At 37.3% G+C, this 16,880-nt stretch overlaps 1 protein-coding gene across 1 annotated transcript in view; it reads right to left on the reverse strand.

The window, feature by feature from the left end:
• LOC122803411 (secreted frizzled-related protein 2-like) overlaps positions 1 to 16,880 on the reverse strand; it is a 269,712-nt gene that overhangs the window by 249,329 nt on the left and 3,503 nt on the right. The gene's annotated exons all lie outside the window — the stretch shown is intronic.

The raw sequence follows: 16,880 nt of genomic DNA on the forward strand, positions 1-16,880 counted from the left end.
ACTTCAAGTTGATATGGGTATTTCCTTTTTTATAATGCTCAAACGGCAAAATCAGTGGAGGCCACTAGACTTAACTCATAGCTTACAGAATGTGGGAGATCAACTTTATAAATCTGAATACCAACTTCTTGAATGTCAAAAACTCACTGTCAGTTGTTTGACTAACTGTGGGTCCCTATTATATCATGGAAAGAACAGTTCATTGAATGGTATTTCGAATGGCATTTTATCAAATATGACATTTGTCGAACTGTTCTTGCTATGATTGCATTATGGTAGGGACTGGGAAATTTGCCCTTTCCCTATTGTAGTGTGATCTTGGAGTTGGTATATATAATTAGCAGGTGTATGGGGGATGCAGGCCCCCACATGAGGGGAGTTCGATGAATGGCACTTCTGATGAAATGCCGTTTGTTGAAGTGATGGTTCGATTATATGATTATGATGCAGACCTGACTAACTGTGTCTGTATACTTGTGATCGGCGGCAAATTAAAAAAATGTTATTTGAAGGGGCAAGCCCTACTGCCTTTCCTGACAGGGGGGCTTTGCCTCCACTACCCTGAACTCTAAGAGTACTGCCTCTGAGGTCACACAGACTCAGAGAAAGTATATTTACTGACACAGTCTGTGTATTCAAGTGTCTCACACTGGAATATGTGATGAGCATTCAGCTGTGAAAAAATTAAGGACAGAAACAGCTGAACAGTGAGTAAGGGGCAGGCTAGAAACTTTGAGGCTGTGATTAGGCTTTAATGGAATGTTCAGATAATAATTTTGTTTTATTTCTGCACCAGCAGATTAATGCTCTATAGCTGTCTCTCTAGTATGAATGCTATGGATATTTATAAATGAAACAGTGTAAGAAACTTCTCTGTGTGGAAGATTTTCAATGCACGGCACCTGGGCGTTTGTCAAAATCTACTGCCAATCATTAGCGGACCGGAGTTCCGCTGTGGTGACCCCTAACCGGTAAAAGCCAAAAGACAACAACAACAACAACATATATCTAGTTAATCACTGTATATTAAGCAGATCAGATAATGGTAGTAGAAGTAGCGAACTTAAACTCGTCCTAAGTCAAAAAAATAATAAAAAAAATATAATTTGAAGTATTGTACAGAATTACTAAGTATTCAAAAGTAATCCAAGCAAGGTAGGCAGTCTGTTCCAGTCAAAAATTCTTTATTAAGTACACAGACAAGCGATCCAAGTAAAGCAAAAATAACAGCATAATAGTTTTCTAACTATATATATATATATATATATATATATGTATATATATATATATATATATATATATATATATATATATATATATATATATATATATACTTTTTGTCAGGCAAGGGAGTGGTTTATTGTGCTGTAAAACAAAGTGTTATTGGTTGTTGTTGTTGTTGTTGTGTCTTTCGGCTTTTCCTGGTTAGGGGTCGCCACAGTGGAACTCCGGTCCGCTAATGATTGGCAGTAGATTTTTACGTGCCGAGTTGCCAGCCCTGACACACAACCTTCAACAAAGGTACGCCCATTCACGCATGTCTCCGCCCAGAAGACGCTATAGCTGAGAATCGAACAGGACAACGTCTTACTGTAAGGCGACAACGCTACCGCAGCACCACCACCGCAGTTGAAACAAAGTGTTATTGTTATACATGTTAAATTCATATCCCTTCCTCTATCAGTGTGACATTTGAGCTGGTCCTACCCTACTTAGTAGCTGTCATAATAATATAACCCTTATGTACTTTAAATAAAATTAATAATGATGTGGCACCTCTAATTTAACCAGATTATTAAGTAGATTATTAAGTCTGTGATTTTATCCAAGACAATATACTACTTGGCTGGAAATATATAAACCTTAGACCATTTAGCAATCCAAAAATATATATAAATATATCCATATACACTTTGCACGTAAAAAACTCCATTGTAAAAATCATATTCTATTTTCGTAACCTATTGTTAACAAAGATCGCTTTTGTCCTTCTAGACTTCTTCAGGTCTGTGTACAAGAACCCTAAAATCTACAAAACTATTATTGTATAATTAGTATTGTTATTACACATCATTTTGAATAAAGTGGAAAAAAGAACAAGAAAAGAAAAAAATGTGTGATGATGGAAACAAAAACTGATTTAACATGGTATTTAACATGGTATTTAAAACCAACTGGAAGAATAAAATAAAATAAAATTAGTCATGTAAACAATGTGGCAATTTTCCAAGTTCCAGTAGACTTTTAAATGAACAGTAGTAGTTTAGTCCAGGTTTCCTAAAAGAGTGCAGCTTTAATTGCGACATGAGTTCATGTTTCTCCAGAATATTCGGGATGTCTCATTCAAGATCACTCATGTCTATGCGATCCAGAATCTGGAACTTAAAACTTGCGTGTCTTTTATGAAGAGAAAGATGTTTGGCTAGTGCATTGTTTTTACATCCAGAGCAGATTTCTGACAGATGACATGAAATCCTGCACTTAAGTTAAGTTTACAGTCTTGCCCACACAAAATGCATCAGATTCATTGCACTGTGCCCTGTAAATTACTTTTGTAGTGTTACAGTCACCCCCTGCACTGGTCTTAATGATTTTCTTTAAATAAGGCCAATAAAAACTATCACCTCGCTGTATAAATCTACAAAATGTACAATTAGCTTCACATCTTTTAGTATTTCTCTCATATGGTCTAGGTTTAAATTCAACAAAACTTCTAATGTTCCTGGCCTTCCTGTAAACAAAGGATGGGGCTTCACCTAAGATGTTAATCAGAAATGGGTTTCCTGTGACAATGGCCCAGTTTGCTTCAATAACATTTTTGATACTGTGATAATCCAAAGTGTATGTCAGGATGCAGCTATATTTGCATTTGTTATTCTCTGTGGAATTTCTTAACATTCTCCTACTGGTGAGAATATTCTAAAGCTATCAAAAACTATCTTGAACAGACTGGCAACAGTCAGTCTAGAAGATCTGGTACCTATAAATGTGGACCATGCTCCCAATGCTCCCACATTAGGGAGGGAGAAACATTTATGGTGAATGGAAAACTTCTTAACCCTAGCTTTTATTGTAGTTGTAACACCAAAGGTATTGCTGTGTTGCTGTATGAAGTCAATGTGTTAGTTTTTATGTGAACAAGACCCAAAGACGTTTTAGAGATCGGATCTACGAACATTTGTCAGACATCATGCATCTCAAAATGAGTAATGCTTTGGCCAAACATGTAAACCAATATTCTGGGCATCATTTCACATTCTTTGGCATTGAAATGATTGAAAAGAATCCTGAGGGGGGGGGGGTTGGGGGGGTCCTTGGCAGGATTTATTGGAGGCCAAAGAACTGAGAGGGCAAATTAAACTGCAGGTCCTTAGCCCTCCTGGTCTTAATGATTATTTAAGTATCAATGATATCAAATGATAACCACCCCTACTAGAACCCACAAACAAAGTGGTAAAGAAACCACCCTAGACTAGATCCTCATAAACAGTCACCCTAGTACTTATAGGTTCATAGGTAGGTACTAGTCTATCGGCCAAAGGGCCTACGTAAGCCTAGCCAGCAAGGTACCATAGCTTACGCCACCCAAGAAAGTTATTTTCCTGTGCCACTGTCCAGCAGAGACACAGAAGTAATCCCCGGGGTGTATTTCCTATTTCCCATCCACTCATCAAGATTTTTCTTGAAGAGTGCTAATGAAGAACTTTGCTTGACATAGATGGGTAGCTTGTTCCAGAGTATAGGAAGTCTCTGGGACAGGAATCTATCCCTCCAGCATGTCCTGTTTATTGTGGTGACAAGGTTTAGGTCCCTAGAGCATGTAGCTTAAAGGGATTGGGATTTCTTTAGGTGTAGCATGTCCAACAGCTCTGGGTTTGACATAGTTTTATATGTTAGGCAGAGATCACCTCGGAGTAGGCGATATGCTACTGAGTAAAGCTGGAGTTTTTTGAGGCAGTCAGTGTAGGGCATTTGTTTGAGGCCAGTAATCCTCTTTGTGAGGTACTTCTGTGGCCTTTCCAGCTGTTGCAGATGTCTTGTGAGGTACATTCTAAAAAGGGCATTGTACTCTATAATGGGTTTAATGAGTGACGAGTAGAGGGGAACAATGACCTCTTTTTTCCTGGATGAGAACCCTTTTATGATGAGGTGTGCCATGCAGAAGGACTTCCTGACTACTGTGGCGATGTGACTATCAAAGGATAAGCCAGGAACCCTTCCAGATGACATCAGTGACCATGCCCTAACCTATATAATTATACAAAAACTTCATAGCCCTAATGCTAGTATTTTCAAAACCTCCCATTCTAAAAAAAACTTTCATCCAGAGAACTTCCAAACAGAACTGAAATCATGTGACTGATCACCACTGCACCATCTTCAACTTGATGAAGCAGTGACCTACTTTAATACCAGATTCCTTCAAATCCTAGACTACCATGCCCCCTATCGCTCTTCCTGAATAAAGACCAAAACTGCCCCATGGCTCACAAAACAAAACTAGGCAAAAAATCCTCATAAGAAATAAAATTTGGGCCAAATGGAGAGCCTCTAAAAGCCCGTCAGATCACCATTACTTTAAATTAAGAAATGCCACCAAAAAAGAAATTCTGCTAGACAAAAAAACTTTTACATCCACCTCCAACAAACCCACAAACAAAAACTACAACATTTCTGGTCAGCTTTGAACAAACTACTTCAGCCAGGGCACGCCAAGACTCCATCAGGAATCACCCATAATAACCCTAAGCTAATTGCTGATACCTTTAACAACTACTTTACAGAAGCCATTCAAACTCTAGCTAATACTCTACCACCCATTAGCTCCCTCCCACCTAATACCACAATGAGTACAGTTCCTTCCTTTCACATACAACCAGTAACTACATCCCTCATTTGTAACCTCCTTCAAAAACTCAAGCCATGCACCCCTTCTGCTGACTGTCTACCAGCAGAATACCTGCAAATTGCAGCTAAAGCCATTGCCTACCCTATTTCTATCCTTATAAAAAGAACTATTACAGAAAGCAAAATCCCTTTTATATAGAAGGTCTCTCAAACTATCCATCTTCATAAAGGTGGGACATCAACTGATATTTCCAACTTTAGACCAATCGCCCTACTCTCTCCAATAGCTAAAATAATGGAAAAATGTATCCACCGACAACTACTTGACCACCTCCTCCACAACAATTTACTTGCTAACTGCCAACATGGCTTCAGACCATTCCATAGTACAACTGCCCTGCTATCTTTTTCTGACTGTATAAACAAAAATCGTAAGAATAACTCTCTTTCCTCCGCACTATTTATCGTCCTTTCAAAAGCCTTCGATATGGTCAACCATAATCTGCTTATTGAGGTACTAAAAGCCCATTCACTGGACGCACAGGCATTACTCTGGTTTAAATCTTATTTAGACAACCAACAGCAAGCTGTCCTTTGGGATAATATGCTTTCAACTCCCCTCCCTGTAAACATTGGAATACCTCAAGGCTCAGTCCTAGGCCCTCTTCTCTTTTCAATGTTTATTAATGAACTAAATACTAAAATTCCTCAAGCCACCTGCATACAATATGCTGATGATTCAACTTTAATATGCTCAGACAGGTCCTCAACCTCACTCCAGACCCTCACCCAAACTATATTTAATATTGTGGAAAATTGGTTCATGTAACACTGCCTCCTCCCGAACCCCAAAAAAACAAAATTACTTCTCTTTGCTCCTACTCAAAAATCACCACAAATTCACTTCACAATATGGAACTACCATATCCCCTGATACAACAACCCATCTCCTGGGGATAACCATAAACAACAACCTTAGCTATGATGACCATATTAACACTACCATAAAGTCTGTCAACAAAAAATTAGGTTCCCTTTATAGAATCAAACCCTTCCTTACACAAACACCCAGAACCACTATTGCCCAGACTCACCTGATCTCTACCCTGCTCTATGCTTCTGCCACTTATACCAATCTTTCTAAAAACAACCTTAACAAACTTGTTACTAGCTATAACAACATAGCCAGATTCGCCTCTGGCAACCCTTTTAGAACCCACCACCGTCTCAACCTCAAACAACTGGGATGGTTAGAACTGCAGCACCAACTAATCTGTCACCAACTTACTATAACCCAAAAAATTATTTACCACCCTAATAATACCCCAATCCTCACTAATCTGACTACCCCTTACAAAAACCTTACAACTCTTCACTCAGCTAATAAGCTTCTAGTTTCCACTATTAAATCTAACAACAAAGCTGGAGACTCACTTTTCACTAACACAGTGGGAAAAGCCTGGAACCAGCTTCCAAGTGAACTTTTTACTTTCTCTTCCACACATCTTTTTAAAAATCATCTTAAAGAATATCTTAAAACTCATTGACTTTGTCCCCGCACAAACCCTGACTAATTATCCCCTTTACCCATCTTGCTCTCCCTTTACTCCACTTCTCTACTGTACTATATTGCCTACCTGTCCTAACAATTAAGCTAACCTCAAACCAAGAGGTAATATGATCTCTGTCCTAGTACAAAAAAAAAAAAAATCTTTGTATGTTTTTTTTCCCTCTCAAATGTTGTTTATTTTCTGTATTGGATCTTATTTTATCCCCACTAAATGACTCTGTACACATATATTTCTCTCAGATATTGTTATTATCTGTATTTGATCACAACTTAATCCCACTAAATAACACAGTACACATTTATCTTAAGTACAATCTATATTCTATATTAATATTGTATAATAAGTTACTGCCTATGCTTGGAGCTTTTTTCCCCAGGCCTCTACTGAAAATGGACATGTATCCAGTTAGACTAGCCCGGTCAACAAATGTAAAATAAATAAAATAAAATAAATAAATAAATAAATAAATAGTATTCTCAGACTTAGGTCCTATGTTGTTTAGATTTTGATGCTGTGATAACTGTTTTTATACACTCATTGGAAGTAAGGAAGTCTTTGTTTCATTCATGGCTATATTGCTTTAAATTTAGAATCATTGTTTTAGATGTTAATTAGCTAATGGGTCAGGTGACAATGTTCAAGTAAGATTTAAATGTGCTTTTACTGATGTTTAGTTAGATTCTGAAGAAGTATTTTGCTACAACCAGACGAAAGCGCTCAATCTTTTAGTCAATGAATTGTATTGTTTTTACAAGCAGCGTGATTTCTACTTGGAACACTTGGACTGTTACTTTGGATATTGAAACTATGGTTAATGGGAACCATTTCATGTGCCAAAGCCTGTTTTTTGAAAGCTTATTTTTAAACTCCCAGTCTAAAATTATAGATTATTATTTTTATTATATCTGATGCGTGGGCTATTAAATAGTTTAATTATTTTGGAGATAAGCTACTTTTTAAATGGATAGTTTATGTGTTCCTGACCAATTAGCATATTTTTCATATCTCTTGCTTTCTGTCTCTCTCTCTCATGCTAAGTACTAATCCTCTGTGAAGTGTCAGGGTGCATTCATGGGAGAGAGGGAATAAGGCTTTTCTGGAGATTTTTATGTGCCTGCAGTTTGTACTTTATAAATAAAATGTCAAAGTTTACCTGTGCCTTAAGCACTACACTTCCTTTCTACAGAGTATTTTTCTCCCTACAGAATTATAAGCATGACTTAGCAGTTTCTTCTCCGCTGTGGTGGAACTTGATGAAGTCTCATTCTATATTGTAAGAGACAAAAGGACTCAACGACTATTAAATTCTTTTCAACACAAGAAATTGAAGGTGTGTGTATGGTATTGCCTTGATACATTGATTTGAATTCCTTTTTTTATTATTGGTTTTGACTTCGGAGCAGTTGCCACATTGTTTCCCATGATATTCAGGAACAAACCTAACATGTACATGTACATGGGTGACAGAAAATGCCAGCATGGGATACAATACCTACTGGTAGCCAAGCTTCTCAGTGGCCAGTCGATCATAAGTTTGGCAAAAAAAAAAAGAAATGTACGAACCTATAAGTGACTTTAGAAAATATTCCTCTGGTACTCAGTACATTGACAAAAGGTAGAGTTGTGCTAGACATCAAAAATAATAAAGCAGAAATGTTTAAACTTTTTTGACACAGTTCTGTCACTTACCGTTTACAAATGGCTGGGCATCATATGGCAGCTATAGCACCATGCAACTTTTTCTTCCTGTTCCTGCTTCTTATTTGTACCCTACATGTCCAATTTATCATTCACAAATGAGCATTTCTCATACTCTGAGACCAATTGACCCTTTTTGACCTAGGATATCACAATAAGATAAGGATAAAGATGTCTCCATCCATTAGACTCTATGGGCTCATCAAACATCAAGCCTACTCCAACGTCACCAAGGAATTCCACAGACTTTTTTGAGCCATGATTTATAAAAATGTTTACAAAGCTTTTTTATTAAAAAAGCTCAAACACAGTGGGGTTAATAGGGTGGGAAATGTCAGCAACCACTTAGTGCCCCAATGTATTATTTGCAACAAAACACTTTAAAAATCAGAGCTGAATTAACAACTTTAGGAAATTATTGCATTAACATTTTTAAGAGAGAGAATTAAGACAATACAATTGAAAATGAGATTTTCATAGCTAAGGAAGACACGAGAAGAAGAAGGAAGGAAAGGATAATGCCAAAATGTCATAGAGACACATGGATATATCTGATTACAAATTAAAAAGTTTCTGGTTAACTCAGGCATTACAGTCACTGAATTCTTATCTGCTGTATATAAGAACATGAACTATTTCAGAGCATGCATAATATATAGCAGGTCAAAGCCAGGGACAGGTGTGAAATTGGAATAATCTACAAAGCACCAACCAATGTAATGTCTGCCAAGGACTTACATAAGGTGCACTGCAGTCAAAAGTACAATACATCCATATAATTCCAAAAACCTAGTTTGACATCCTCATAATTGATAATTTAATTTATTTCAGTGCAAGAAACATTTTAACCACAAAGAACCCCCCCCCCCCCCCGAAATGCCAATAAAGTTTATTCTGCCATGGATAAAGTGGAGGGAAATGCACCTTAAGATAACCTTGACAATGAAACTACAGCCCATAGAATTATGAACTATTTGAAAAAGATAACCAAATGTGCACAGACACTTTTATTAAAGGACCTTTAACTACTTTTCCATGTGGAAAATGTAACGAGGCATTGTACAAACTAAAAATAAAATAAAAAACTAAACTGTCCCTAGATTGGCAGATGTTTCAGTTTCTTGGCACACTAAAGTTAAAGACATTATACTTAGTATTAGTGGAAATTATTACTGGTTGTTCCTGCCATTTTCTACTAGTGCAATAAAGAAAGCAAGGTGGAACTGAAGATTGCATTGGGCATCCAAAAGATTTTGCAAAGGCTGTGATTCCACTCCTGTTATTTTTTTTTCTTTCTTTTTTTTAGACTGGATGAGAAAAACATAACAGTTTTTGCTTCACAGTCACAGAACATGCTTCCTCTAGTCACTTTATATATCTTCAGTAGAAAACTACATTAAAAACCTTCAGCTTGTCATTATAAAGCTCACTAGGATCATTTATGGTAAAATCTCCCTCGCCAACAAAGGGGTTGCTTAAGAAGGGCACAAACTGGTCAAATTCTTTGTGTTACTAGATAAAGTAGACCTAATGTAATGTGATAATAATATTAATAATAATAATAATAATAATAATGCAATGTGATAGTTCAATGTAATAATAAAAATGGAATGCTTGCAGTCTGACTGCTAGCAAAAATCATGATACTTTTTAAAACATGCAATACTAATACAGAAATAAATAAGTGGTAAAGAAACTGAAATCAAAACAAGTGGCTTTGAAATTTCACCATCTGGGAAAATGGTCTCTTTAAAACTAGTTGGTGATGATGAACACTTGGAAATCTACTTAATGTGGGAACTCAAGTAGGACACTTAATTGTGTTAATGGAAGGCCAAAAAGTATGGTTGTGTAAGTAAACTTACCATAACATTAGATGCTCAAATGATCACAACTGCAGCAGCCTTACCTATAAGGGGTTATATCCTGCCAAGGATATAAAAGCTGGTGAGCTTCCAAAGCTTAAGGGCACCTTGCACATGCCCAAACTGTCAGGCAGTTTGAGCAGAGCTGACTAAAGAACTCCCCACAGAAAGATCAAATCTTAGAAGACCCACTGCTCAAGTTTCAGTTCATAAGGGGCTGCCCTGGTCCTGCTCAGTTTGTCTGCCACACCATTTTGTTTTGACAGAATGTAGGATACCTGTAGAGTGAGATTTTGATGTGAAGCTATATCCCAAGCTTAAATGGCTTGTCTGAAAGGGGGGATCACCTGGTTACCCCTTGTTTGTTGATGTACCACATGACTGTCATACTGTCTCTAATCACTTGAAGAGGTCACAGGTACTGAAGATAATTCTGAGAGTTGAGTGCCTAGATCAAAGCAAGCATCTCCTTCATATTTATGTGTTTGCATCTGCTCTTGGTGTCCTACACCCCTTGCACTTTTTTCCCTCCAGAAACTGCTCACCAAGCAAAGTCCAAGATGTCTGTGATGACTGACTACTTTGGAACAGAGAGATTGAAGGGAAGACCTGGATGTAAGGATAGCTGTTGTCTCCACCAAATGATATCTCTTCTGACAAACCCCAGGACTGAGATTTGAAAAGATAAAGGGTGTTGGTGCTCTGACTAAGGAGATTTTAGATACCACTGTATCTTTCTCATGTGGAATCTTGCCAGGGATATCATGAGAATCACAGATGCCATGAGACCCAAAATCCTGAGGTATTCCCTCGCAGTGACCGAAGTCTGAGTGGAAAACCTTAGAAACAGGTTTAGATACAGCTCTATTTTTTCTATGGAAGAAACTCTCTTTGAACTGAGGTGTCTTGTTGACATCCCAGGAACATAATCCTGTTTGAAGGAGTCAAGAAAGACTTTTGAATGTTCTCTTGGATTCCCAGTTTGTGTAAGAGATCTCTCACCCAACAGCGAAATTTCTGACACTTTTGAAAAAGACTCTGCAAAGATAAGCAAGTTGTCTAAATGTGGTAAAATGTGACTACCTTATAGCCTGAAATTACAATCTGATAAACCTGCCAACATGGTAAATTCTATGCAAGATAAACTAAAGATGTTACTCCTCAATGCTAGGAGACTCAACAAGAAGCTCCCCTCCCTGGAAGCACTCCTCACCCTGAAGAGTACTGACATCTGTGCAGTTACTGAGACATGGTTTAAAGCAGCAGAAGGTACCCCGACAGTACAAGGCTATAATGCCTTCCACACATTTAGACCAGCTACCACACAATAAGGGACAAGAACGGGAGGTACATAAAATGTAAGCAGACCTCAAGACTAGTCAGGCAATATGACATGCTTGAGCTACGCCATGTCCAACTAACCTTAGTTAAAGTCTAATATCATGTTCTTGCTAGCTATAGATCCCCATCTATGGCCCAGGATAACTATACCATGTACTTGAATGTACTGGAGTCACTCATAATTCACCCAACACAATATTCATGGTTCATTTCAACTATCCCACCATAAAAATGGGATATATTCACAACCACTAACAAGCAGGCTGACAGATACCTGGATTTTATCAATTCAAACACCCCAGAACAGCTAGTTTACACACCTACTAGGGGTGCAAATATCCTGCAGCACAGTAGGACAGTAAAACAGTGTCACAGGTCATATCAAGACTGGAATGATAAGCACCGTCTTTCTCCAACCTTATGAGTCAAATGAAACTTGAATAAGTAAAGTAAAATAGGCAGAACAACCTAACCGCTCATTTGTTTCATTTAAGAATAGGACCTAAATCAGTTGCACTGTTTAGTTAATAGTTTATAAGACATATCAAAATATGACCTAGCTCTGCTATGGAATACATTTTTCTCGTTGTAATTCTAGTTTCAAATTATTATTATTATTTTGTTGACTGGGTTGTCGATCTGGACAGAGTCCATTTTCATTGATGGCCTGGGGAGAAAAGCTCCGCTTGACTGCAGCATATACAGCACAGGACAGACAATACAAGAATGAGCACAGAGAAAAGCTTCATTTACTGGAATGTCTGTGGATGAAGGGCATCCAACACAGCAAAGTCTGACAATGTGAAAAGGCGACTTATACTTTGGGATGGTAGTATACGATGCTATACATGCAGCTTTCCCTGTGGAGCGCTTGTTTTCTTTTTGCTTGTGTGGGTATGGAAAACTCATATTTAGAATCATGGCTTACATTGTTATAACATACATGCATCATCGTATCATGTGCAGCAACTATTCTATTTCTGCATGGTTTTACAACTGCTCAGTGAGATGCTGCTAAAATGCATACAATGATATAAACTGAGGAAGATTTTGACAGTGAGGACAGATAAATTTACCAATTTGGTGGTAGTTGTATATAAATACACTTCTGAGGTTTTCAACATTAAGCCTCCCCTATTATAAAATATGCTTATAATTAAACAGAATATTTAAAAATATGAAAATATATGTTTACAAAGTACTTTTCTTGTGTTTTCCATTTAACTCTGAGCATCTCAGAAACACGCACACAGACACACACACACACACACACACACACACACACAGAAATAATGTGCATAAATACATGCATTTACACCTGTGAACATCTGGAGGTACCAATTAAAGGATCATAGATAGAAATGCATTACAAAATCCTAGATGGTACTCCTGCATCATCATTATCAGGCAGGCTAGCTATGTTAGTGTTGGCCCATTCATTTTAGGAAGAGCTCATTATATTACCATGTGAAAGACTTTGTTATGCTTTCAGATTATTAACGTACTTCCTTTTTTTAATACAAGCATTGAACAAAGAGCCTGGATTAGAAACCAATTTGATTTTTACCATTTTTTTTTGGTATTAAGACGAAAGGACAATCATTCTGACATACTGCTCTTGCACAGAAATATGTTGTTCCTCCATGGGAGGAGACGCACTAGACATTTAATGCAAATATAATCCATGTCTGTATCATATTACTCTAGGGGCGAACTTCATTGATGATTTTCTAACTGCCTGGAGAGTCAGGTTGCACAAATTTATATTCCTGCACCATATGAATAGATATTATTGACTTCAAAGTTATACACACATTTACAGAAATGCAGATCAATATACAAAAAAGTATTATCAGCAGCATCCAAATAGCTTGCTTGAACTAACATACAGTTAAAAAATGTCTCTACTGCTTTCTGTGCAAATCCTTCCTGTGTAATACAAAGATTCAATTCACATTTAAGTCAGTTTCCTGAACTCAACATGAAATGCAATAGCTAAATTCATACCTCTCAACTGTACAGATTTTCACAGAATGTCCAGCTTTTTGCCTCATATTTTTGGTCTGTTTCTCATAAAGTTATGGTTTTCTGGTAAATCATTGAGGATTGAATCAGAAAATGGCAAACATTTGAGTTTCATACTTCATACCCTTCGGAAAATACTTGCTGATGCAAAACCTGTTATTCTATCAAATTTCTAAGTTTGCAAGAGCGATATTTAAAAAGTGTCCCTATTTTTGATCCTTTGCCCCCCCCCCCCCCAACATTATTTATGGCTTTATCCGGACTTCTTGCTCTAAGAGGTTGAGAGGTATGAATAGTTTTCAGGTTTTCGACTTGGTCAGTAAAAAGCTTACAGAAGAACTTAAAAAGAGTAAGAATCTATTTCTTATTCTTTCCAAAGATAAATAAGCTAAACAAAATAAAAACTAGACTCTATTCTGATAATATAACTAGTGCTTCATTAAAAACATTGTAAAAGAAGCACATTATATCACTGATGCTTATCACTAGATTTGATTATAAACTGATGCTTTACATTTTCAGCATTCTGCATCTAATCCTGAAATATCATACAGGACACATCAGAATTAATTTAAAGTTATAAATGGGCATGAATATTCTGTTAAGATGTATACCTGAATTCTTACTGCCATTTGCTTACTTTGTCAAATACTTCATTTTTGCAAAGGCTACAATTTCATGTTTTGAGTTTTGCAATCCTAACAATGGCAAAGTATATTTTATTTATTAATTTTACATCTACTTTTGACTACCTTTGCAGTTTTTAATACCTTTAATTAAGAATTAAATGGGCTAAACCAAAAATGTTTTTTTTAAGTGTGCATAAAGGAACACTGAAAGTCCATTGTCCATTTTACAGCTACATCCTTTAGCTGCGTTTTCACAGAAATTTTATTTCATGTTTTGTTTTAGAATGTTGCTTATATAACCATCTGCATTAGAGATAGGATAAGAAAAAAATCTCTCCTGGAATAAAAATTAACATTATTGAGTGATGTTTTACAATTTGTGTATTAAGCTTTACTGGTTATTTTATTGAAATAAATCTGTTTGCAGTGTACAGTAGTATAAATTATGTGTTTCTCTTGTACAGCTTCACTTATGAAAATGTAATTAGTTAACTATGGATTAAATTATATCATAGTTTGACTGAGATTGTGTTGCTTGCTTCCATCCACCCAAAAAGACTGGATGTTATATGACAACCCAGCAGAAGGTTTTCCTCAAGTGTTTAACGCCAATGAAATATTAACTTTTTGTTGTGTTCATATGTGCTTTTATACTTGCTTGCTATTTTGTACATAAATTTGGAACAGAATATTGGCATCTTAACTGACTTTTACGATAAGTAACTTACTATCCAGAGCAAATGTGTGGCATGGATCTTATCACAGATTAGAGCAAAGACTTTACTCGATCAGTTTTCTTTATTCTCTTCATCTGCTGTCATTTGCAGAGAACCTGAATGCCATGACTTGCATATATGCCAGACTGCCAATATATTTTATGAATGGATATGGTGAAATCTTTGTAAGTGAGTGTATTCCTCACTCATAATAGGCATCTTCTGTTACAGTACTCCATTAAGTGTCGCCTGTCCTGCCCACAAGGTCAGTAACGTTAACTAGCTTAACAAAGAAATGGGCTCATTTCCAGTTATATTCACTAGTCTAATGTGAAGTTCTCAGCAGGAGTCTCTATGTGGTTTCCCTGTTTTCCCTTCATTGGAAATAGGCTGGTTAGTGTGAGTCTGTTGGAAGTGCCCAAGTCTCAGGTGCTCAAATACCACTATCTCACAGCCGAAATCTCAGGTGTCTTGCACTCACATGACTAACTGCTTGTGCTCAAACTCAACTACATGTTCAGGTGAGGTGCGGCAGCCATGGGGGGGGGGTGCAGCTGCTGCACCTTGCCCAAACACTGTAGCTGAGTTTTAGTAAGGTAAGTGCAGCAGTTACAGGAAAGGAGAAAGAGGGGTTGGGAGTACAGGTTAGGGATTCAGGCAGCCATCAAGAAAGAGGTTTACATTTGGAGTGCAGGAGAGGAGTTTTAGGGTTAGGAAGTGATTACAGACTAAGGAGTAGGAAGGGGAGTTTCAGATTTAAGGAGCAAGAATGGAGTTTTAAGGTTAGAGTGCAATCATGGACTTTATGGATAGGGAGGGGAGCACTATTGTTAGGGGAAGAGACCGTTTGGGAATTTTAGGGTTAGACTTAGAGCTGTGGTAGGGCTATGTAAATCAGCAGAGTTAGCTTATGGGGTCATTCACTAGGATTGGACTAGTAGAAGTCAGGGACTTGCTAGTTAGAGCAAGTGGCAAGGAGCAAGTGTGTCATGAGCTACTAGCATGCAATAGACTCTTTCAGTGTGCACTGGCCTCAAGACACATACCTTTAGTCTTCTTAAGAAGTGACTCAATGCCTGTTTTACCAATGACACAACCACTGCTTGCAGTGTTTGCCTGCATCTCTTTGGTTTTCACTTGGGGCCATGCAGTCAAACCATATCCCTTAACCTTTGAACATTACAGATCATAGCACTGGTCTTTAAAAATCATACCAGATGATAAGAAAAGTGAGCACTTTCTTATTTTTTGGATTAAAAAGATCTTCAGATACTACACCCAGTAGCAGCAGGGGTAGGAAGAAGGGGTCATTTACATAAGCATAGGGTGCTAGAAGGCACAATTGAAAAGTGCAGACATGTACTTTACAGGCTTTCATTTTTCTCTTCATTTGAATAGCTGAGGGGGCATGGATCTGCAGTTGGAAGCCAATGGTACCAATGTCCCAATATACAAATGTGCCAATATACCAATATACCACGAATGTACCAATACACAATATACCAACGTATCAATGTAAAACCAATGTACCAATATACTAATGTACCACCAATCTACCAATACACCAGTGTGTCATTGTATCAATGTACCAATATATCAATGTACCACTAATGTAACAATGTACCAATATACCAGTGTACCAGTATACCAATGTACCATTTGATTTGTTACAGTGTAAGCCAAAGTGGGTTTTTTCTCTTTCCTGAAAAGCTGAGGTGGAATGGATCAGCTTAGGAAGAAGAAAGTCAACTGGTACAAATGTACCAATGTACAAATCGGCTTACTACAGATAAGCTGAAGTGCTTTTTCTTGGCTCTTTGCTGAAAAGTTAAGGGGTCAAGAGGGTGTGAGTCAACTGTAGGAAGTGGATTGAGATGAAGGTACCAACAGGCATCCTACAAAGTAAGCTAAAGTCCTTTTTATGCTTCTTCACTTAGAAACTGAGGGGATGGGGCACTACATCAGGCAGGAGCACTGAGCGCTAGATGAACCAACTATGGTTCTGACTAGACCTCACATGAAGTTATAAAGAGTCTTTGCATAAGGTTATTTCAGTTACTTATTAATGTAACTACTCTTAAACATGTCCACTATTATGAAGAAAATTAGTAAATGTAGCAGTAAAAAGGCTAAATCAGAAAACATAAATCATAATGTTATAAAAAGCTTTGTGTAGGCTTACTTCAG

This window comes from Protopterus annectens, chromosome 5.part1 (assembly GCF_019279795.1).
Source record: "Protopterus annectens isolate FY-2018-M chromosome 5.part1, PAN1.0, whole genome shotgun sequence".
NCBI lineage: Eukaryota > Metazoa > Chordata > Ceratodontiformes > Protopteridae > Protopterus > Protopterus annectens.